The sequence below is a fragment of the Cnephaeus nilssonii genome, assembly GCF_951640355.1.
Source record: "Cnephaeus nilssonii genome assembly, chromosome: 9".
Taxonomy (NCBI): domain Eukaryota; kingdom Metazoa; phylum Chordata; class Mammalia; order Chiroptera; family Vespertilionidae; genus Cnephaeus; species Cnephaeus nilssonii.
The window spans coordinates 35,332,284-35,357,825 of NC_137080.1; positions in this window are offsets into that span (position 1 = coordinate 35,332,284).

Here is a 25,542-nt window from a genome sequence, read left to right on the forward strand (position 1 = left end):
CTGATTTTTTGTAGGTCTATGAAGTAGGTGCTGTTATCAGTTTAACCTCTCAGATGATGCATTGAAGACTCGACTACCACCAAGCTATAAGTCCTCAGCGTGTTACTAAATCTCTCTGGATTGCCTATCTCTGCTCATCTTTCACATGAGACAGTAATAAACTTCTATCCTATTGAAATCAGTGTACCTTAGGGATTTTTCTTTTACAAATCCAATCCAATCCAATTGAAGTCTAATTAAAATAGGTGCTAACCTAATTCTTTCCTTTCTGGAGCTATGGATCCATGCGGTCTTGGGAGTCCATAGTAACTCATCAAACTTCATTCAGGGATTAAAAACCCTGGATCCAATCTACATTTTCTACTATATTTTGCATTTCACTGATGGTTTCTCACCTAACTCAAGAGACAGGTATGACTCATTAGATCTTCTATACTTCTAAATGTCCTGCCAATACTTGTCAGCTGCACATTAGCTTTTGTGTGTTTTTTGTTGTTGTTGTTATTGTTTTTGTTGTTGTTGTTGTTTTTACAATTCTATTAGTGAGTTCCTTCGAATGGCATCATTGCAAAACAGGAAATGTAATGACTAATTTAGCTGAGTCAGCACAGTCCTGTGAACTCAGCAGAGGATGCCTGGTGCAGTCGAATCTTTCAATTAACTATCATATACACAAAACACATCATCATCTTAGCAGCATGCTGACCGTGGTCATGGGGTAAGTCCAAACAAACTAATCAAAATAACTGTCCACCTTCAGATGAGCCAGCAACACACCAAGCCTTGCACACAAATGTCTGTTATCTTTGAGATTCTCTGTTAAATACTGAGGGAAATTGAAGAAAAATAGTCAATGCCCTGTTGGTTACAGCATAATTAAGGGAGGTCAGAGAAATCTATGAGAAGGTAAACAATGTCATGAAGTAAACAAAATAGTGTATGGTTTTTTTTTGTTATTGTAATTCCTCAGCCAAGGGTACTTTTTCCATATATTTTTAGAAAAAGTGGAAAGGAAGGAGTGAGGGAGGGATCGGGGCGGGGGGGGGGGGGGGGGCGGGGGGCGAGGAGCAATAGAGGAAGAGAGAGAAACATCAAAACATCCACCTGAGAGACACATTCATTGGTTGCCTCCTGCACCAGCACTTGTCCTGACCTACAACCCAGGTACTTGCCCTTGATCAGAAATGGAACCCAAGACCCTTCGTTTCTCAGGTGGATGCTCCAACTACTGAGCCATGCCAGCCAGGGTCCACATATATCCTCTTAGCCACATCTTCACATAGATACAAAGAACAATATATTTTGGTTTGTTTTTAGATATCCTCTTTTTAGAACATTTTAATGCTCATGTCTTAAAATAGCACCAAAAACCTCTGAAATGGGTATCAGCTAATCTATCCTATATGAAAGAAATGGAGGATATTGGTATAGCTTTACTTTTCTATTCAAGCCCTCCTCCCACCTAAAACAATTCCAATTATCCATGACTATCCACAGGAAAGGTCCAACAAGTATCATGAATTGATAATTCATAAAGAATTTATTTATTAATACATTTAATCCTACCACAAATAGTGTACTACTATATCCCGGTATCCTATGCTTCTACTATAGGTGCTAGCAAGACATATATAAGTATCATGTGAGGTATGTATATTTCTAAAACTTAGGAGAAGGATCTGGGCTACAGACACGGATGCAGAAGGGGTTAGCATGTGCATTTACTGGGAGAGAGCAAAGTGAGTGGGATTGCCTGTGCAAGCTGTGCAGAGTGAGAAAGGAGGGACTAGGGCAGAGCCCTTAGAAATAGCAGCATTTAGAGTAGAGGTGGGGAAAGTCCAGCCTGCAGGCCAGTGAAATCATTTGCTCTGTCCCTGCCAAAGCATTAGAGGTGAGCTAATTAAATGTCTGACCAAATATAGCAGGCTAATTGTTTTTGGTTGTTGTTAATCCTCACCCAGGGATATTTTCCCCATTGATTTTTTTTTTTTTTTTTTTTTAGAGTGGAAGAAAGCGGGAGAGACAGAGACAGGGAAACATCAATGTGAGAGAGACACATCTATTGGTTGCCTCCTGCATGCATCCTGGGGACCAGGGATCAAGCCTGCAACCGAGGTACACTTCCTTGACCAGAATGGAATCCCGGACCCATTCCCAGCTCTAACCACTGATTCAAGCTGATAAGGCTAACAGACTAAGTTTTAAGTTGATAATTTTGTATGGCCGGAGAATGATGTTATACATAGCCAAATGTCCCCTGGCAGAAAAGCAATCCCCAAAACAGATTGTGTCAAAGACAATGGGGAAAGAGACCCCCTACAATCAACAGTCTATTGAGGGCACCTCTGAGGATGCCTGGCAGTTCAGTCTTACTGGGCCTTAGGTGCCAGCAGAGTGAGTCCGGCCAGGAAAAGTCAAAGCTAGGAATTCCAGGAGATTGTGGAATTGGACAGAGTTCTGAAATCTAAATGGACAAAGAAGTCCGGAAAAATAAATATGATGTAGTATATTTGTCCAAGTGCTAAAGGCTAGGCAGGCCACACACTCTGCAAAACAGAGGTCAGAGCAAAACCTCCAATCTAAAGGACACAAATCCAGACAGGAAGGAAGTTGGGAAAGTGTGAATGTGGGCATGTCTACTTAAATTATGAAATCTCAGTGTAATGTAGTGCTGCACACAATTACATATAACATCTCTCCTTTTCTCTAAGAACTCTTATTCTAGGAAAACACTTTTTTTAAAAAATGTCTGTTACTGGTGTTGACCAAGGTCTTCTTTGTTACTATGTAATAATGAGCAGTATATTTGAAATTATTTCTTTGCTTACTACATTTTTAAATCTTTAGCAAAACTACCCAGATGCCTGTCTCTTCTGAAATAAAATATTTAACTTATCCTGCATACCTTTTATTTATTTACTAGAGGCCCAGTGCATGAAATTTGTGCATGGAGGGGGGGTTCCCTCAGCCCAGCCTGCACCCACTCCAATTTGGGACCCCTCGGGGGATGTCCGACCGCCACTCAGACACCCCTCTCACAATCTGGGACTGATGGCTCCTAACCACTCACCTGCCTGCCTGATTGCCCCTAACCTCTCTGCCTGCCTGTCTGATCTCCCCTTACCTCTCTGCCTGCCTGCCTGATCACCCCTAACTGCCCTCCCCTGCTGGCCTTATCAAGCCCCCAACTGTTCTCCCCTTCTGGCCTGATCTCACCCCCAACTGCCTCTGCCTGCCTGATCAACCCTAACTGCCCTCCCCTGCCGACCTGATCTCGCCCCCAACTCCCCTCCTCTGCTGGCCAATTTGGTTCTGATTGGCCAGTTTCTATGCCAGTCAGTGTCTCTGGGCCTATCAACGGCCTGTAGAGAAATGGAGGCATGGCTATTGGCCAGTCCTGGAGAGAAAGAGAGGCAAGTTCTGATCAATGGCTGCCACAGAGGCTATAGATCAGACCCTGCCTCTCTCTCTGCAGGCCTCTCTCCGGGCCTGATCCACAGCCTCCTAGGCAGTCAGTGCTGGGTCTGGGTGCAGGCAGCGGCCCCAATCAGTGCTGGGTCACCACAGCAACCCAGCACTGACTTCTGGTCTGGTCGAGCCTTTGGTGGTAACGGTCCTTACAACCCTGGCTCTTTATTATGTAGTTTTTTTCTTGATCAACTTTTTATTTATTTCTTTTTAATTATTTTTTTATTTTTTTATTACACTCAACATACATTATTATATCAGTTTCAGGTATATACCCCAGTGATTAGACCTTACATAACTTGCTAAGTGATCATTCTGATAAATCTAGTACTTATCTGCCACCATACATAGTTATTAGAGTACTAGAGGCCTGGTGCATGAAAATTCATGCACTGGAGGGGGGAGGTCCCTCAGCTGAGCTTGCCCCCCCTCACAGTCTGGGAGCCCTCAGGAGCGGAAGGTGACCCGGGGATCAGGGGAAGGCGATGCCCCATCACACCTCTGCTGCTGCCACTGCCAGCAGCACAAGCCTCAGCTGGCCCTGGTTACCTGAGCCTCGGGCGGCCCTGGGCGGCTGGGCAGCCACCATCGGCAGCTTGCCTGTGCCTTGGGCCGGCCCTGGGCGGCTGCGCAGCTGACATCTGAGGCTTGCCTGCACCTCGGGCTGACCCTGGGCGGCTGGGGGACTGAGGAGACTAGGGGACTCTGGAGGCAGGAGTGTGGAGCGGCTGGACCCACCTGGGGGCGGGCTCGGCTGTGCTGCACCTGCCGCTCCAGCTGGGCTGAGGGGACTGGGCGCTGCCATCTTGTGGGTGTGGCAGTCAATTAGCATATTCCCTCCTTATTGGCTGTGGGCGCCGCCATCTTTGAGGGTGTGACAGTCATTAGCATAGTCCCTCCTTATTGGCTGTGGGCACCGCCATCTTTGAGGGCATGGCAGTCAATTAGCATATTCCCTCCTTATTGGCTGTGGGCGCCATCTTTGTGATGGCATGAGGGTCAATTCGCATATCCCTCTTTATTAGACAGGATTATTGACTATATTCCCTATGCTGTATTTTACATCCCAATGACTATTCTCTGACAACCAATTTGTACTTCTTTAATCCCTTCACCTTTTTCACCCATTTTCCCTCAACCACCCTCAAAACATTCTCTGTGTCTATGAGTCTGTTCTGTTCTGTTTGTTTGCTTATTTTGATTTTTAGATTCAATTGTTGATAAATATTTATTTATTGTCATTTGATTGTGTTGTGTGTTTTTTTTGGTTGTTTTTTTTTTTTTTTGGGGGGGGGTGTTTTTTCATTAATTCTTACCCAAGGAAAAACATCCATGTGAGAGAAACACATCGATCAATTACCTCTCGCACAGGCCCCCATGTTCATTGAGCATCCTTATAACCAGTGTTTTGAGCTCTGCATCTAGTAGATTGCTTGTCTCCATTTTGTTTAGTGTTTATTTTATGGAGTTTTGTTCTGTTCTTTCATTTGGGACATGTTTCTTCATCTCCTCTTTTTGGCAGCCTCCCTGTGTTTATTTCTATGTATCAGGTATAGCTGCCACATTTTCCAGGTGGTGTGGCCTAATGTAGTAGGTGCTCTGTAGGATCCAGAGACACAGCTTCCCCAATCCTCAAGGTACACACCCCCTGTGGGCTGTGTACACCCTCTTCTTGCAGTTGAGTCTTGATTGCTGTGTCACATCAATGGGAGGGATTTACCCTCAGGCATTCAGCTGCAAGGACTGGCTGTGACCATGGTCCTCTGACAAGTGTGGAGGACCAGCTGTGCAGGGGCCCACCAAGCAGGACTTACTTCAGCAGGGCTCTGGTGCCTGCTGAGTTCACCCCTGAGTGTGTTGCTTGTGGGGGTGGTTGGGTGGTAATGCTTTGACATGGTCTGAAGCTGTCCACTGGTGCATTGCATACCTTTTAAGGCTATTGGAAAACGATGGCTCAGTTTAGAGGAGATGTTTTGCAAAAATATAAAAATGTTTTCAAGTAATCAAACAACATAGTTGACTAATTAAACATGGCCTTGTGAATACACACTGATGCTCAACTTAGTCGACCCATGATGTTGAAAAGTCAAACCACAAAGTCCTGGTATTTTCAGCATGTGCTTATGAAATGGCTTATCTGCGTGTTACCCAGCGTCATCTTTTTCTCGGGACTAATAAGCTATGAAGCACAGGGAGGTCAGCACATCATATAACTGAAAGATTACTAGTAAGCCATGCATTGAAGAAGAGTTTTAACTTTGAAGAAGAAGTACAGATTTTTTCAGACTGAAATTAGAGAAGCTTAGCATTCTTTGGGGTCAAAGTAGTTCAAATCACTGCAGTTTACTGTACTGATTCAGCAAAACCAAGTTCTTCCTGAGACAGGACTAAAAAAAAACAACATTCGTGTCCGCAGATTCAATGTCTTCCCAGTCAGGAGCCCTGCAAGGCTGAGATGCCCCGGAATTTGTGTTGCATATCGCCATCTACCGGGTCTTTTTCAGAATTGCAGCCCCAGTCTTCATTATGATCTTAATCTTGATGGCAAGTAGAAACCCAACCAATGAACACCACTTGCCTTTAGCTTGTGGGAGGTTTTATAAGTATTATTTCAAAATGAAAATGGTATGTGCACACTTATGCTGTTAGATTCACTGAGACCCACAGGATTATGATTTTAGGAATGTTATGGTAAAATTAGATAAGAAATTGTTTCACTGAGGGGGAATCAACTTATAAAATTTATAAATACTTTTCTTGGCATCAAAGAGAACAGATAATAAGGTAGTCAGGTTTTAAAAAAAATAAATCCAAAAACATACAACTCTAATTAGGATGACTGGATTATGTATGTGGAGAAGAAAAATATTAATACAAGTCTGTTTTATTTGCTCTTCTAGCATCATCAGGCATCAATTGTTCAAATATCAACAGTCTACTTTGTTCCATCCTCTCCTATTTTCAGTTGGGACCTAACTTCTGGTCATTTCTCTGCAATAGTGAGGCCAAAGGAAAGGAGATAACACACATCCACATCGCTGAATTGTCTCACACATTAGCCGAGTTTGTTAGCGATTCTGTTAGGTCAGTGGGGAAAGAGGTTTTGAAATTCAAATACAATTCCATTATGAATTTAATTCACCAAATCACTAATACTACTAACTGAATACTGGATTTCAATTTAAGAGGTAATTATAATCTGACTACTGCATAGTTGACACACAACTTGTACCTAATTCTATTGACCCCTGGGTAAAGCCAGATTTGCAAGGCACCAGCTGGCTACTGAGAGGCATTGTGCATTAGCAGAGAGCCTGAAATGACACAGTTCCAAATACATTTTTTCCTGACTTGGTAGGCATGGTCTTGCAACAATTACTCTGGGCAGAATAACAATGTGGGATGATTCCTCAAGTAGGTAAGTAAGAATTTAGTCCCTGGGAAGTGTTGGAAAAGAAATAGTCACCACAGCCTGGTGGGTAGGAAAGGAAGTGTTAGAAAGAGGAGGGAGGTGTCAGTCCTGCTGTGCAATTTCCTTCATGTTGGTTCTTACTCTCTTGTTCGTCAGCCCAAACATTGACAAGGCTCCATGACAATTTTTAAATTTGTTATATAAAAGGAATGAGTTGTTTTGTTTTGATTTGTTTTGCATTTTGGCGGCCAGTTTTACTTAAAGAACTTTTGCAAGAAGGACTTGTTTTTGAAACTTTGGATCTCTACAGATATTCCAGAAACAATTTGAACTCCCTTTTTAAGGAAAGCTAACAGTTGCGAAGGCAAAGCTGCCCCTTAGGGAGGGGAGAATAAGGCAAAAACTCAGTGCTTTGGCTGTTCCGCCCATTTGTTTCCCTCTGGACTGATCCAGCATTTCGGAACAAACCAGCTCCCGTAGAGTTCGAGGAGGCTTCAGACCTCTCCCTGTGACCATCCACTGCTCTCACTCCTCAAGGGACTGAACAAAGTCGCCAATTCCTCTCCCCTGAAGTAAGATGGGCTTATAGATGAGAGAAGTTTTTCATCCTTTCTCATGCTCCAAATATCTATTTATTTCATCATATTTCTGAATCGTTTTTAGGAAGGGCAAGTGCCAAGCAAAATGTCATTTGGATCCCCTAATTTTAAACATCTGCTAGAATGATGCTCATACAACTTAAGTCTGAAACCCTCCAAGCCTCCTGCCATCCTCTCCCCTCTGCATGTGCTTACCCAATTTGCTCACCTGTCACAGCCAGCCACATCCTTTAACACTCTACCATTGTCCCAGGCTAAGACACCCCTTTCTCTGGTCCTAACTGCAAGGTGGCCTTGCATCTATCTGTCCCTCTCCCAGTCTTTCTGTTACTGAGAACCCACCATTCTTTAACTCTTCGTTAAAACTCTCCAGTGTATCCCCATTGTCCCCAAGATAAAGACCACAATCCTTACCCAGGCCATGCATTGCCCAGTGTCTAGACCTTGTCTACCTCTTTGGTCTGAGCACCTACCACACTCCCCCTATATTCTCATGCAGGGTCCTGCATTCACATCTGTGAGGTCCTACGGCCCTCCCAGTGTCTGAGCATGTACTGATGAAATGTTCTTTTGGCCTGAGAGGCACCTCCTTCCCTTCATCCCTGCTTTACTTCTCCTCATTCTTTAAACAAAGTTTTCCCTGAGCCCCCGCCTAAGTCTCATTCCTTTGATAAACTGCCTCAAAGAATCTTATTCTTTTCTTTTGGAGCACTTAGCATATGATTATTATTAATATTGTGTTTTTATTATTACCAAATAATAAAATTATGTAATATGATTAATATTCATATTCTGTTTCTTCTAGTAGACGATGAATTCCAGGAAGACAAGAACAGTTTCTGCTCCCCTTTACATCCTGAGCCTCTAGCCAGGATGTGATCTATGCGGTTTCATAGAAAGTTTGGAAAGACTCCACACCTGCTCTTCTTAAAATTCTTAATTTTTTAACAAGAGCTCTTCACATTTTTACCTTGAACTTGAGCCTGCAAGTTATATACCTGATCCTGCAGCTAGCATAATGCTTGACACATGGAAGGTACTCAATAAATGTATTCTCAGCAATAATTAAAGAAAAACTACACCTAGAATGATTAATACACAGGTGATTATGCAGCCAATCTTACAAAAGATTACAGTCTCATGAATTTCCTGTGCAATGGGAAGGCCTTATCCCTGGATTCACAAAGCAAAACCAGTAACATATTGAAATCAAAGGCCTCCAAACCCTGAAGCTTGTATCAATTTGATCATGAAAGAATTAATAGACATCCAGGCTATTTTAATCATCATCTACCCATCCATCATTCATCTTATGCAACAATAATTTTTAAGGCTCTACTATATACCACAAGGTTTGATAGGTGCTGAAGGTATTACATAAAGTGTCATGGAATTGGGTAAAGAAAGTCACACTCTAAACAGGTAACCCTACTAACCATAATTTTAATGTGTAGTTGCACTACTCTTGATTTGTGTGGGGGGGAGGGGCGAGAACATTTGAAACATGAGGGAGGATTATGCTCAAATAATGAGTAAGGAAGCTAGGACAATACTTTGTTTATAACTCCTGTATGTAATAACCGTACTCTTTGTAACATAAGAATAATGTGTATGTCCTCTGTTCCCTGATGGCTCACAGTCTCCTTAGAAACCAAGAGGGGACATTGTACTCCTCCGTCTTCCCACTACATGCACAGCACAGTACCCAACAATGTATTAAAGTTCCTATTGAAATTGGTTAAATTACAGGCATTATTTGAAAAAAAAAAGTGATACTTATACTTGGCAAAAAGTTGAGTGATGGTTAGAAAGAAGAGCTTTTCAAAGGTATCAAAGAATCAGGGCAAAACTTTAATGTTATTTCTCTTGCCAAGAAGCTGCTGAAATCAATCTTTATGAACCCATAAAGATACTCAAAAATGATGACCCATCAAAAGAGTAGAATGGTCTAATTTATGACTGAGCATCCTTTTTTAAAAAAGTGAATTTATATCCAACTGCTTTTGATATTTTTAAAGAAAGAAGCCTCAGAGGCTTGCTTTAAAACCAATTTCAAAACTGCCACATGTGAACAAGCCTAGTACCCTGGGCTATTTGACCTATTAAAACACAAAGATTCTCCACTAACTCAAATAGTCATGGAATTTTTATTTCAAATTTATGAATCAAGGCCTTACTGTGAAAAGACAGTGAGGGGATTTCTTTATGAATCATTTCCCTATTATCATGGTTCATGACTTTTTACAATGTCATTATGGTGGCACATATCATATCATAATTGTGATTCTAGAAATGGAAATGAGAAGTAATTAAAAGGACAAAGTTACTCAAGAAAATGCAAATGCCATTTTATTTGCAAATTAAATTCAAACTAAAATAAAGTGGGTGTAGAAACTGATTGCAAAATTAATTGAGAGAAACAAATTTGGAATACTTCTGTGAGGGACATCTGTAAGAAGTTCTTATGCTCTGAGACACTCTTCAGACAGTAAAGCTCTTCTTCCTGTAAGCTAAAACTTGAGTGGAAGCCAGACTAAAGGCAGATCTTTAGAATATGTCAGATTTATACTCTGAGTCCAAATGGGGAACTTGTAGGCTTGCCTGGCCTTGAACCACCAAGCAATAGGGAATTTTTCTAATGTGAGTGCCTCAATATTTAGGCTACAATGTGTTTGTTTTGTTTTATTTTGTTTTTTAAAATATATTTTTATTGATTTCAGAGAGAAAGGGAGAGGGAAAGAGAGAGATAGAAACATCAACGATGAGAAAGAATCATTGATTGGCTGCCTCCTGCACGCCCCCTAGTGGGGATCAAGCCCACAACCAGGGCATGTGTCCTGACCAGGAATCAAACCATGACCTCCTGATTCTTAGGTAGACACTCAACCACTGAGACACACCAGGTGGGCATGAGATTGTTTGTTTGTTTAACATTTGCTCTCTCTCTCTCTCTCTCTCTCTCTCTCTCTCTCTCTCTCTCTCCCTCTTTCTCTCTCTCTCTCTCTCTCTCCCTCTCTCTCTCTCTCTCTCCCCCTTTCTCTCTCCCCATCCCCTGCTGATTAAAAAAATAATGATAATTTGAAGACATCAAGGCATTTTGTCTCTACTTTTGTCACATACTTTAGCATGTGGCTCCTAAGAACAAAGAAATTCTCCTTCATAATCATAATATCATCATCACAATTATGAATTAAGGTGTAGCCTGGCCAGGTGGCTCAGTTGATTGGGGCATCGTCCTATGCACCAAAATGATGGTTACAAGTTCAATTCCTGGTCATAGGTTGTGGGTTCGATCCCTAGTCAGGGCGCATACAGGAGGTAAGCGATCAATGTTTCTCTCTCACATCAATTTCTCTCTCTCTCTCTCTCTCTCTCTCTCTCTCTCTCTCTCTCTCTAAAATCAATAAACATATCCTCAGGTGATAATTTTAAAAATAATCAAGCTGCAAGGCTCTACATTCTATTTGCTTGGCATGTCTCTTAAACCTCTTTTATTTTACAACAGCCCACTACCACCACCACCTGTTTTTAAAGTTTTCCAGGACACTGACATTCTGATAAGTCCATGCCAGTTGACTTGTAGAGTGTTCCTCCTTCTGGGTTGTGTCCTCGTGATTAGGTTCAGGTCAAACAGTGTCATTGTTTTTAAAAGTAAACCACAACAGTGTTTACTGCTCACTGTATCTTTGAAGGATAGACAATTCTTAAAAAGAAATAAAAAAACATGAGTTGATCTTTTTAAATATTTAAAGTATCAAAGAGAAGTATTGTTGATTTGTTTTAGTACCAGATTCTTTAGGTTGGGTTAGAACAGTATAGTCATGCGATGTGTGTGAATCTTGAAATTTCTGAGCATGTTTTCAAATGATTCATTCACATTTACCCAAAAACCCTCTTTTCTTCCTTTACTGAGAGATTTTTGAACTTGAGAGTTTAGAAAGTGATTGTTCATTATCCAAATTCTTTTTAAAAGAGAAAAAGGAGTAGGCGGCACTGTAAAGGAAGGATCTTCATTGCTGGGATAAGAGACAAAATTTATGACTTTCCCACTGAATCCTCGGCCAATTTTGCCCGTCCCCAGTCCCCACTTCTCCAGAGATTAATACATGCTTGAATTGGAGTAGTCGTTTCCTTCCTTCTGCTCAGTGCCAGCTCTCAGAGGAAAACATCCATTTCGTTCTTTGATTCTGGTAGCCCAGAGACGGCAATGAAAGAACCTGCTGCTTCCTTGACTGTAAGGATTTTATTTGGGGGGGGGGAGGGACGGGCGGGGGGGGCTGCAGGGCAAGAAAGAGAGTTGTAGGATGTGTGAGCAGCAAGCGTGGGTGTGAGAATGATTTTCCCCAGGACCACTTACTTGGCCTGGAGCCCAGAGTGAGCCATTCATCTACCTTCAATTGCGCCATGCAGCAGCGATGGCCGGGGAAGTCACTAAATGGCCCTGCCACTTGCTGCCAGTTTTTATTGTGCTTGTCTCCTTGACGTGGGATGTCCTAGAAACTGATGCAGTTTCCAGCCTCCTCCTCCAGGGGGAGGAAAAAATACATCTCTCAATGGGTCAGTAATCCATAGGTGAAATAAGCTAAAACGTGAGTATTTTACCCTAAAAAGCCAGAGATGGATCTACTCTCACATTCCTATTGTCCTCTATTAACAGAGGCAAAGATGCTCTCAGTTGTTCATCATCAGTCCAATTTCTAAGTCCTGAGTGAATAGTAAAGATGAAAGTGCACTTGATACATACATGGAATCTATCCGGACATCTGATGGTCAAGACTAGACCCAACTTAATCCATTTTGGTCTGAAAATGTTTACCTTTAACATTCAGCATCAGGTTGCAGGAAAAAGAAGCATGATATAAAGCACGTAAATAAACCTGGCTGAGCCTCTTCAAACGTGAAGCCAATGAGTGGAACCGTTTCTAATTAAGGACACATGAGTTGAAAGCCTAGGGTTTTGTTTTTGTTTTGTTTTTTTGTTTCTTGGTTTTGGTTTTGTTTTACATTTGAAACAAGGAGAAAATTTTGACCAGGCTACATGGTGGATTTAGCCAAGCTTCAGGTGCCAATTGTCCTGGTTGCCTGGGCCTAAGGAATTTCTCAGGACAAGGGGTTTATGGGACTAAAACCAGGACAGTCCTGGTCATCGGGCAAACCTGTGCACAGCACCTAAAACATGGGTTGCTTTGTCTTGTCCTGTTGATCTGATATTCAGACCAAAGAATTTAGAGAAACAAAGTACTCACTCTTCAGTGAATAACAAGTCACTAAACAATATCTTAATATTCCAAAAGATTAATGCACATTTAGGAGAATCTATAAACTTCTGATTAAAACTAGTGAAGTTGGGATTTGGGGTGAAAACATTCATCAGGAATCTGAAATATTGACATAAGTTTTAAATTTTCTAGAATAGCCAAATAAAAATAAAAGGAATATCCAATTACAATTGTAAGATTTTACCCAAGTATCTAAATTTTATGAGCATGTGAGCAGTGATTTGCACTAATTTATGATGGGCTCCACACTAAATATGAAATCAAACTAAATTAATTAAAATATATATTATTATATTTGTAAATAGGAGCCAATAAATTCCTAGTAACTGTATTTACTTATCAGAAATGAAGTTTGAATTTACCTATTTTTAATCTAAATAAAGGCTTGCTTTAATTATAAGGATGAGTTTTTAAAAATGTTGTGATTCCAAAAATTCAAGTGCTTTTGCGATTTTATGCATTTTTTTAATCTTCTTTTTAGTTTTAGCACCTTAAAAAAAATCTGTTAGATAAACAAAACTAGATATCCATTTAACTCAGTTATTTTAAGTCTCAGATGCCCTAAAACTCTGCTAAATGTTCCTCTATAACTAAAATTTGAATTAACTCTGTCATTGACAAATTCAGAAAAGCACTTTTTTTCAGTTTTCAAATACAAATGCTTCTCAGCTTACAATGGAGTTATCTATACTAATAAGAGAAAAATATGGTAATTAACCATCACTCCCCGACTCCCACAGCCAATCAGGAGAGAATATGTAAATTAGCAGGACAAAGATGGTGGCAGCCATGGAGCAAGCTGGAGCGTGCGGGAGGCTTGGGTAGCCCCCACTGATGGAGGAAGCCAAGCTTCCCACCAGCCTGAGCCAGCCGCTGAAGGAGGGACCTGTGGGCAGTGGCCATGGAGCCGGCCTGAGCGCACGGGAGGCTTGATTTGCTTGGGCTGGCCACCGAGGGAGGGGCCTACAAACAGGCCTCAGCCCCTCACCCAGGATGGCCAGGCACCCCAGTGGGGACCCCCACCCCAATGGGAGCATGGCCAGCCTAAAAACCACCACAGGCCCCTTGTCCAGGCCATCCCGGCCCCCAAGGGAACCCCCACCCTGATCTGAGACACACTTCAGGGCAAACCAGCTGGCCCCACCCATGCACCAGGCCTCTATCTATACTAATAAAAGGGTAATATGCTAATTAGACTGGGAGACCTTCCAAAAGACCTTCCGGACGTTCTTCTGGACAAAGCCATGGTGGCGGGGCCAAGGTAGAGGCAGTTAGGGGCCAAAAGGGGAGGGCAGTTGTGGGTGATCAGGTCAGGATGGAACAGCAGTTGTGGATGATCAGGCTGATGGGGGGAACCGTTGGGGGTCATCAGGCCAGCGGGGAGGGCAGGTGGGGGTGAGCAGGCCAGCAGGGGTGGCAGTTGGGGGTGAGCAGGCTGGCAGGGGGGGGGGGCATTCGGGGGTGATCAGGCTGGCAGGGGGGACAATTGAGGGTGAGCATGCCGGCAGGCAGGTGAGCTGTTAGGAGCCAGCAGTCCCAGATTGCAAGAGGGATGTCTGACTGTGCTGGTTTAACACACTAAACCAGCACAGTCGGACATCCCCCAAGGGGTCCCAGATTGGAGAGGGAGCAGGCCGGACTGACCGACAACCCCCCATGCACAAATTTCATGCACTGGACCACTAGTGTCCTGATAAAAACCATCATAAGTTGAAAATATCCTAAGTCGAAAATGCATTTAATACATCTAATCTACTGAATATTATAGCTTAGCCTAGTCTACCTTAAAGGTGTTCACTCTTACACTAGCCTACAATTGGGCAATTATCTTGAGTTTCATCTCAAGAATAATTGCTTTCCTCTTCTCACCAGAAGCAAGAGATACAGATGGGCATTTTGTAGACATGATGGGATGCTAAAACACAGAACACAGTGTGCAAAAAATGCTGGCAACATGGTACATACAGTATCGGTTGTTTACCCTCATGAGCACATGGCTAGAATGGGAACTATGGCTAGGCTGCCACTGCTCAGAATCACAAGAGAGTCTCATACTGCATATTGCTAGCATAAGAAAAGATCAAAATTCAACAAGTATGGTTTCTAAAAGTGCATATCATTTTTTCATGAAGTCAGGAAGTTGCAAGTCAAACATTGTTAAGTCAGGGAGCATCTATAGTTCCTAGGGCATTTACAGTTGGAAATGGGATATTGGTGAGCTGCTATTGCAAATTGGAAACAGTATTTCATTTTGGAATGCTTCTTTATATAATTAAGTTAGCTTATAACAATTAAGTTTTCTTTTTGAAATAAAAAATCCATAATAAATGCTTTACATATATTATCTGATTTAATCCTCATAACAATGAAAAATATTATTCCTATTTAAAAGATAAGGGAACTGGGGCATAGAAGGGTTAAGAATCTAGGGAAGCACAAATAATAAGAGACAATCTAGCCCTAACCGGTTTGGCTCAGCGGATAGAACGTTGGCCTGCAGACTGGAAGGTCCTAGGTTCGATTCAGGTCAAGGGCATGTACCTGGGTTGCGGGCACATCCCCAGTAGGAGGTGTGCAGGAGGCAGCTGATCAATATTTCTCTCTCATCAATGTTTCTAACTCTCTATCTCTCCCCCTTCCTCTCTGTAAAAACTCAATAAAATATTTTTTTTTAAAAAAAGAGAGACAATCTAACTCAAAAACCCTCACTCTTAATTACCACTTAATCATGCCTGCAGCAAACATTACTTTGGTTTCTCCAACACTATATCCTGGTTCTCTCCATCCCAACCTGGTTACGAACTTTACCAAGTGCAACACACAGACCCAGATAGATAAGGACTAAAAAGTTCAAATTGCCCTCTTGGTAATGAGGGCAATTTTGGCAACTTTAGCAAGAGCAGTTAAGGAACCGTGGGGCAAAAGCCAGATACCTGTGAGTTAAGAAAGCAGAGTTAAGGGTCTAGCCCATTTCTTTAAAAAATTTAAGTTCTCAGTAAAAGGTGAGAGACTTGATGGTGGCTAGAGAGAAAAATGGCCTCTAAGCCAGTTTATTTATTTAGGAACCTATGGAAGGGAGAGGTCGGAGAGTGGGAAGGGTTGGGACAACGACTTTAGGATTGAGAAACCGGGCAGTTCTGAGAGGCTTGGAGGTTGTGACTTAGGTCAGTGGCCTAGAGGACTTGAACTTGAGAAAGATGCAAACTTCCTCTGAGACAGGAAGGCAGATCGTGGGAATCAGTGAGGGTGTGGACAGAGGGAAGCATGTAGATACCCAGCTAGTGGTGGATGAAGGGCCTCCCTGGGACCTTGCTGTCCTTGGTGTAGGAACAGCAAGGTCACCGCTGAGACAGAGGAAGATGGCACGCAGAGGGGGTCTGAAGGGTCCTAGTGAGAGTGTGGGAACAAGTGAAAGCATTGGCTGGAACTCGTGAGGATGCACCTGAGACTGGGGACCAACGGCTGGCAGTGTCCTTGATCTGCTAGGGGACGTGGCTTTCCATCCTGAGTGTTGACTCTTCTGAGCTCTGGAGCAGAGGAGGCAGATAGACTCAGGACTCCATTTTGTGCAGAAGCAGTGAAACGATTTGGTGATGAAGCAGTAACACAACTGACAAAAATCATTAAGATTCTCCACTATGCTATTCAGGCCAGAAATGAAATGAGGCCCTTGCGCCAGCTGTTGGTGCGGTCCTGTCTCCCTGTCACGTATTTTCTAATGCCCCCATTTAAGACCTAGTCAGCCAGAAGTTAGATCCTATGCCTAGAATATTTCCTACAGAGTTCGAGTATTTCACAGATTGGAAGCTTGACCTACAAACACTGCTCCTGATGTGTAAGGACAGACTTTTAAATCAGACCCTTATAGCAAAACATCAGAAACCAGGAAATACATGCTAACCTCTACCCATCCGGCAAAGAAAACCAATGGGGATGACGCTGAATCCTAAACAACAGCTGTAGTGTGGTCCTTGGAGGGAATTTATCCCCTGACTGTCACAGTCAAGAATGTGTCCAGTTTTGACAGTCACTCTAATGTAACAACGCCCTCTCTTGGTCCGTATCATTGACAGAAATGTCACATTTCCTTACCTGAGATAAAAGAATCTTCAAAGTGGAAGGCAGCTTTGAGATTATTTAAGTGACCTCTTTTCATTTTCAGAGAAAGAAACTGCAGTCCAAGGGGGTTAAAGCATTTTGTAGCAAGAATCATGATAAGAATCGCATCCTGCTCTTATACCCTCCCATCCCTGAAGTTAGAACTCAACTCCTTTTTTTGCTGGTGGTGTTTCCTTTCTTTAAAACTGTTTAATGACTCTTAATCTGAAAAACTTGAAAATAAGCATTTTAGAAGCCACCTAGAGACATCACTCAGGAAGTATTTGCTGACAACTTAGACAAAGAGATTGTAGCTTGCAGGTTTAATATAACTGAAAGCAGGGATGTATAAAGAGGCAGAATATCAGACTAACACCCTTATTCCAAAACTTACTGAGTGACTAAATTATTAAGTTAACCTCTTTATATGTCTATTTTTTTCCTGTAGAATAGGTAGAGGAATACTATTTTACAAGGTTTTTCTGAAAATGTATATGCAAAGTACCTAACAGAGAATCTGAAATGCAGGGAATCTTTAAAAGAACAGCTATTACTGGCGCAGTTGTTATGAAAAGACTTTGCTTCAATTCTCTGTGATTACAGAGAAAACAAACAGAGCTTACTTTCCTGAGCAAAAGCTGTCAGGGGGCTCAGAGCTGGCTTCCTGTGAATCAGCAGGGAGAACTTCATCTCTGAGATCATGTTCTTTACATTTGAGATGCAAAGACATCAAGTCTGCAATATCTCCAAATGCTAAGGTTTAAGTTAAAGATGTTTTATTTGCCTTTTAACCACCAGGTGGTGGGGGGTGCTCCCTGCACTCGCCCGCCTCTCCTCTCTCCGTCTCCGCATCTGGCATGAAGTACTCCCAGCCCACCTCACGCCCTAGGAATGCTCACAGCTCACCTCTCTCACAGCACCTGGCACCATTGTTGATTTTTATCTGTCTTCCTCAATGCATCATGAGTGCCTCAAGGGCAAAAAAATTAATTTCACTCCTATTAGTATCCCCAGCCTTTAGATAACAAATAAATGTTCGTGATGAATTAATAAGAGCAGGTCCTGCCCAGCCTTGCCTGGTGCTTCGGCTCTTTGGAACACTCAGCTTCAGTTCTCGATTAGCTAATGGGCACTTGGGCTGATTGAACTGAGGCATCTGCACCGAGAGGGTTGAAGAAGGAGGGCAGACCAGACGGTTGCACCCCCTGCTTCTCTTCCATCCAACACGTCCTGATTTCCAGCTAGTTCCTTGAACGTCCCTGTCCAGTGAGAAGCAACTTTGAATAAGAAAGGAATTATGGATGAGAGGGGCTGCTTAGGCCATATCCCAGTACAATTGGGTGTGGATAACAGTGTTGAAGAAACGCCAATCCCTCACTATGTCAAACGCTCATTAAGTTACTAGGCCAGCATGTACAAGCCAACTCAGGATAAGTTAGCCGAAAGTTAAAAATAAAGGCAAATCCAGTTTCCCCCCATGAGCGAGGGTGTACACTTAGGAAATCGTCACATGCCTCAGCCGGTCAGTGACTGCTCTGAAAATGTAGAAAAGGGGGATACTGCTCTCATCTATACACAGGGAGCCAGATAATAAAGGGAGAGATGCAGAGTTTCATTCTTTCTTGAGGAGGAAAACTGAATAGAAAGAAATTCTCACACATCACGCTGTTGTCCAAGGTGTGAAAAAAGCTGGAGAGAGGCAGGGGTCGGACGACTGTGAACGGTGCTGTTTCACAATCTACTCGGGAGCCCACAGAGGCCCTTCTGCTGCCAGACGTGTGCACCTTGGGGATTTAGCCCTTTTCGATCCTCCTTTTGGACCAAGTTTCACCCACACCCTTTCAGGCAGCGGGGGAGGATTGGGGTTGGCGCAGTGGACTATGGCCTCAGGGCATGTGATGCAGCTGAACAAACCCAAATAAACGGGGTGACCTGAAGTGTCAGGGGCTTCCAATGAGGCCACAACACACACTGCAGGTTGCTCAGGTGGAGGGGGTCTGCTCACTCTCTGAGCAACTTGTCTAGGTATTTGTCTCCTAATCTAGCTAATCCCATCACGACCCAATTTTATATTTACCTTATAGTAATTTTTAAGCACTTTTGTGGTATTGCTCAAGGGATACTTCCGAAAGCCTTCTAAAATTTCCAAAATCTGTAATACAGTTAATTACAAGTAATTATTTCCTTTCTCTTTCCTCAGTGAGAGGCTAGGAGGTGCTTGCACACCAACTTTCAAATGACATTGACAGGTGGCCAATTAGGCTCACTCTCACTAAGAGGTTTGTTCCCACGATCCTGCCTTTGTCACAGCCAGTGACATTCAAACTGATTACAAATTTTGACTTGCCATGAGTCCTCAAAGGTAACTAGTGAATACTAAAACCTTCAATGTCCCAGCCTGCCGCGGCCTCGAGCAATATTCACCCAAGGCAAAGTGTCTGTCCGTGTGTCTCATGTATCAGGTATTTCTGCTCGTCTTGTTTTCCGCATTCATTTATTGATTCATTATTCAATAAAACACTTGCTTGGTCCTGACTATGCGTGAAGTCCACAAGATACAAACTCAATAAAACACAATTTATCCTTACCAACTTCACAATGCACTGAAATAAGATAAATAAAAATGTATTACAATATGGTGAACAAATTGCTATGGATCAGATTGTTTTGTTTTTGTTGGGTGGGGGGGGGGGAGTTGTGTGTGTTTTTAAGGATAACCTTTTTCTTAGTTATGAGCCCACAAACAAAAGAGGTTCTAAGAGAAAAATCCTGGACTTAGAGCAGATTTCTTCCTGGAACCATAGTAAATTATTTTAGAGAAATTAAGAATTGGGAAGGGTTCACCTTTATGGCATTTACTATCATTGAACAAACCCTGTAGAGACATCCTTCATTATAATGTAGTCAAATCTGTCTTTTTCATTGTAATCTCTTTTAGTGAAACATCAAATCTTATTTCATAACTTTACTTAATGGCATCTAATGCTCCAAAGAGGTCTAGAAGGATGAGGACTGAAGAAGAACTATTTGATCAAACAATTAGAATGTCTTTGATTGCATTTAGAGAGCAATTTCTGTAAACTTGTGAGTTTGGACCCCAGATTGTTAGAGTACAAACAGCAAGTACAGCCTGGTATTTCAAGAGACTTTGTGAGAATGGAGTAAACACTAGCAAAGTGTATGGATGGGAGGAATACTGACCTCAGTCTTTTCCTCTGGCAGATCACATGCCTTCAGAGAGATGGTGTCCTTTTCTCATGGTGGCTGTGACCCTCTTTGGTGATGAGTTCTATCCTCCAAAAGAAATTCCATGACCCTGTATTAGGTGATACCTCAGGAAAAAAGGAAGTTATGCATCATCAGTAGTGGTAACAAATGAGTTTGAACCATTTATCCACATCATTTCATTTTAGCTTTAAGTGTCAAAATGAGATAAGTGGAAAGGTATCATTCATAGAAGAAATTAATTTCAGAGCATTTAAGTAACTGACTAGGCCCAGTGTGGTTCCTCAGTGTGAAATACCAGACTACATTCTTATCCTCAGATACATATAGTCTTGTGAGTGACACAGGTATATTAAAGAAACAACTAAGAGTTTCCAAGAGAATACATACTAGTATCAAATTAAATGCAATATAATACTATAATGCCTGGAACTAATAATAGATACCAAGCAGGTAGCTGAGAAAGGGTCATATCAATATTGGCTGACTATTATATATTTTCCTTATAGTAAATTTTTAATCACTTTTGTAGTACAAATCATTGGTATTGCTCAAGGGATACTTCTGGAAGCCTTTATAAGATACTAGAGGCCCAGTGCATGAAATTTGTGCACAGGCAGGGTCCCTAGGCCTGGCCAGCGATCAGGACCAATCTGTGCAGAGACCGGAGGGACAATCGGGGGGGCCCCTGCTGGCACCCACTTTGGCCAGCCTGGGGCCTGCAGGCTGGGGACAGTTCCTGCATTGAGTGTCTGCCCCCTAGGGGTCAATGCCCATCATAGCAACCGGTCGTTCCCCGGGTCGTTCCTCCATTCAGTCAATTTACATATTAGGCTTTAATTATATAGGATAATGGAAATATTAGTGTTTCAAATGAGAGTTGTATTTTGGCAAGTAGAGAGAAAGAAAACATTTCAGACAGGAACATAATGAGAAAGAATGAAGGTAGGACTGTAAGGCCTGGAATGGAAAAAAAAGGGGAGGTAATGAAGAGGCTGGCCTGTAGAAATAGCCTCGTTAGGAGCAGGATATTAGGCTGGAGAGGTAAAGCCCAAATTTGAAGGACCTAGAATAGCAGTGTGAAATGTTTAAAACTGAATATTTAAGTGATGTAGAATCTTGCAGGTATTTTCAAAGAGAAAGGAAATGATCAAAGAAGTGCTTTTTAGTAAGAGTGGTGTGACAAGATCATGCAGAGCAGATAGAAGGAAAAGATGGTGGAGGTGAGAAAGAAGAATTAAAATGCTAAAATGCTAAAACCACCATCCACATTTGAGGTGATGAGGCCTTTATGATGATTGTGGGGATAGAAGGCACAGGAATAAATTCAGAATCACAGATGCTGAAAAACTACTTCCTAAGAACAGTATCAGGGAGTGAAGATAGTCTAATGCCAGTGAACAAAGAGAGGCAAAGGGATACATTTTATATATAGTATTACATTTTATATAATACTAGAGGCCTGATGCATGAAATTCGTGCAAGGGGTTTGGCCCCCACCACTGTGGCTTCATCCAGAAGGTCATCTGGAAGGTTGTCTGGTCTAATTAGCATATTACGCTTTTATTATTATAGATGTACTTTTCATGTAGTATAGTTTTTCCTATAGTAGATATATTATATTAATTATATTATATTATATTATACTAGAAGCCCGGTGCACGAAATTCGTGCACAGCGGGGGGTTGTCCCTCAACCCAGCCTGTACCCTCTCCAATCTGGGACTCCTGGAGGGATGTCCGACTGCCCGTTTAGGCCCGATCCCACCAGGGTCGGGCAGTCGGACATCCCTCTCACAATCCAGGACTGCTGGCTCCCAACTGCTTGCCTGCCTGCCTTCCTGATTGCCCCTAACCGCTTCTGCCTGGCAGCCTGATCACCCCCTAACCACTTCGCTGCCAGCCTGGTTGATGCTTAACTGCTCCCCTGCCAGCCTGTTTGCCCCCAACTTCCCTCCTCTGCCAGCCTGGTCACCCCTAACTGCCCTCTCCTGCAGGGTTGATCACTTCCAACTGCCCTCCTCTGCCGGCCTGGTCACCCCTAACTGCCCTCTCTTCAGGGTTGATCACCTCCAACTGCCCTCCCTTGCAAGCCTGGTCCCTCTCAACTGCCCTCCCTTGCAGGCCGGGTGCCTCCCAACTGCCCTCCCCTGCTGGCCATCTTGTAGTGGCCATCTTGTGTCCACATGGGGGCAGGATCTTTGACCACATGGGGGCAGCTATATTGTGTGTTGCAGTGATGATCAATCTGTATATTACTCTTTTATTAGATAAGATAGAGGCCTGGTGCAGGGGTGGGGGCCAGCTGGTTTGCCCTGAAGGGTGTCCCGGATCAGGGTGGGGTTCCCTTGGGGCGTGGGGCGGCCTGAGCGAGGGGCCTGTGGTGGTTTGCAGGCCGGCCACGCCCCCTGGCAACCTAAGCAGAGGCCCTGGTATCTGGGATTTATTTTCCTTCTACAATTGAAACTTTGTAGCCTGGAGCGGAGCCAAGCCTGCTGTTCCCTCCAGGGCGGCAGCCATTTCTGTGGCAGTTAATTCACCTTCTACAATTGAAACTTTGTAGCCTTAAGCGGGTGAGCCCGGCCAGGGTGTGTGGAAAGCTTTGCTTCCCCTGTTGCCGCCGGCAACCCTGGCCTGCTCTCTCAAGCTCCATTCTGCCGCCATTTGTTTGAATTTGTTTACCTTCTATAATTGAAACTTTGTAGCTTGAGTGGAGGCTTAGGCCTGCAACAGCTATGGAAAGCTTGGCTTCCTCTGTTACCTGGGAAACCTTGCTCTCTGTGGCTGTAGCCATCTTGGTTTGGGTTAATTTGCATAGTCTCCCTGATTGGCTGGTGGGCGTGGCTTGGCTGGTGGGCGTGGCTTTATGTAGCGGAGTGATGGTTAATTTGCATATTACCATTTTATTAGAGAAGATTATATTATATTATATTATATTATATTATATTATATTATATAATTATTATATTTACTATATTAATATATGCATATATACCACTGTGCTAAGGTTGCAGGCACCCAATAAAGTGCTGTTCTCTGCTCCCCCTCCAGGACCCAGGAGATGACACAGCTTAAGAGTGTAGAGCTCTAGCTGGTTTGGCTCAGTGGATAGAGCGTCAGCTTGGGACTGAAGGGTCCCAGGTTCGATTCTGGTCAAGGGCACATACCTGCGTTACCAGTGGGGGCGAGCATGCAGGAGGCAGTCGATCGATGATTCTCTCTCATCATTGCTGTTTCTATCTCTCTTCCCCTTCCCTTTCCTCTCTGAAATCAATAAAAAAATATATTTTTTTAAAAAGAGTCTAGAGATGATAATTAGATTGTGAGAATAGATGAGCCTTCAGATGCAATGAACGTAGATTTTTTTTAATTAAAGGCCCTAGAAGTAGGATTCAAGGAGCATTCGCAGTTAGTGGATAGAGGAAAATAACAAAGGCGATTAAAGGAGCAGGGGAGAGTGTAGTCTCCTCTGACAACTGCACAATTAACTCCTAAAGCATTAGCTTTAAAGCCTCAAAGGCACTGTAAAGGGTGTCAACGGTGAAGTTAATCAAGAAAGCAGAGTTGTTCTGCCAAAGAGACCCATTTGAAAGTGAAATAGAGGTCAAAACCCCACTCTGACATGGAAATTGGAAACTGCCAGATGTTCCCATGCTGTGGTATAGTTCAAAATGGGCAGATTTGACAGATTATTAACCATACCAGCTGGCGTGGTGGGATTTATGTTTTCTATGTTATGTGACATGCACAATCATAACAGAAACATTAACAACCTGAGTAGGTTCAAGGCAGGGTACAATAAACCAAATTTTACTGTAATAAATATAATTAACAGCAGAGGGCACTCTTCAACGCCTGGCAAACTCAAGGCAGACAAGCTCCAAAAGGAGGAGCTTTTTATTTTCTGGGAACCTCTGCTGGCAATAGAACATTTTCATCCACAAGAAGAAGAAGAAAAATAACTATGCCTTTGCAAATAAGTCATAAACACAATAGTTAGACCCTCAGGTCCTAAGTCTCCATTCTTTACATTCTTTCTGTGCTTTTTGCTAATGAGAAACTTTATCTGAAGTTATTAATACAATAAATCAGGATGATCTAGTTATAAAATGCATCAAGACAGCAGAGTGATTTATATGACCTTTCTAATGTATTTCAGACTGTTCACCTGATGACACAGACAGCATTTCCGTCAAATTGCAATTTCTTGGCCTATAATGTCTGTATCCAAACACACAAAACAGAAAAACAAGAGGGCTGTGCTCTGCAACCAGGGCTCTAACAGATTGGGGCCAGGAGAGAACCAACAGCTGGTGAAACACCAAGATGTTTTACAATGAAATCAAAATTCTATTTGTAGTCTTTAATTTTTAAATTAAAGTATTTTTTAATCATTTACAAACCACACTGGCAGACCTACTATTCAAGGCAATAAACTGTGTAGTTTGTCCATATTTTCAGCCAGCTATTTTCAAATTATTATGAAAAATATGTGTAAAAGTAGGCTTTGTCTCAAAATGTTGCCATTTGATTTGTACCCTGTCTTTAGAAAGCACAATGATTTTTCAAAGGACAGTTTCTGCCAGTCAAGTAGGGCACTCTTTTGAATACCAATGTATTTTTATTTAAATGCACTTTTTTTTATGACTTCATTGGCTTCCACAAGGTATGTCATTAGTCACACCAGGAGTCAGCAAATTTTACTCCTTCAACTCTGGGGCCAAATCCAGCTCACTGCCTATGAGAATTTTTGTATGACCAAGCTAAGAATAATTTTTACATTTTTAAATGGTTGGGGGGAAAAAAAAATATATATATATATACATACATATATATATATATTATTTTGCAACATAGAAATCATATGAAATTCAAAGTTCAGGATCTATAAAGATTTAAATTTCATTAATAGAAATATTGCACATATTTATTTTCTCTTTTGTTATATAAGTACCTATATGACATCCTCAATTTTGTTTCTTAACCTACATAGCCTAAAATATTTTATTTACTACCTGGCTCTATACAAAAAAATGTTTTGCCAAACCCTGAACTATTCCAAACCCCAAGACCATTATTTAATGATTTTAGACTGTTTATAAATAATTAAAGACTTTGACCTTTTAGTGTTAGAAGCAAATAGTCTGCAGTAGTGGTTGGCAAAATTATCTGTACTTTAGAATCATCTGGGTAGCTTTAAAATATATTGACACCTATATCCCAACCCCAGAGATTGCGACTTCATTGGTTTTGCTTATTTCCTCAGCATTAAAAGTTGTAAAAGATGCATAGGTGATTCTAAGGTGGAGTTTGGGAGCCACATTAGATTCTACCCAACTTGACCTGGGCCCTCCCTTCTGCAGACAGCCCTGTTGTTCCTCTTGCTGATTTCTCAGCACATGGCCCACCACCGCTGCTCCAAACCCTCCAAATTCTCCATAAGCCTTTCATTTTCACTCCCC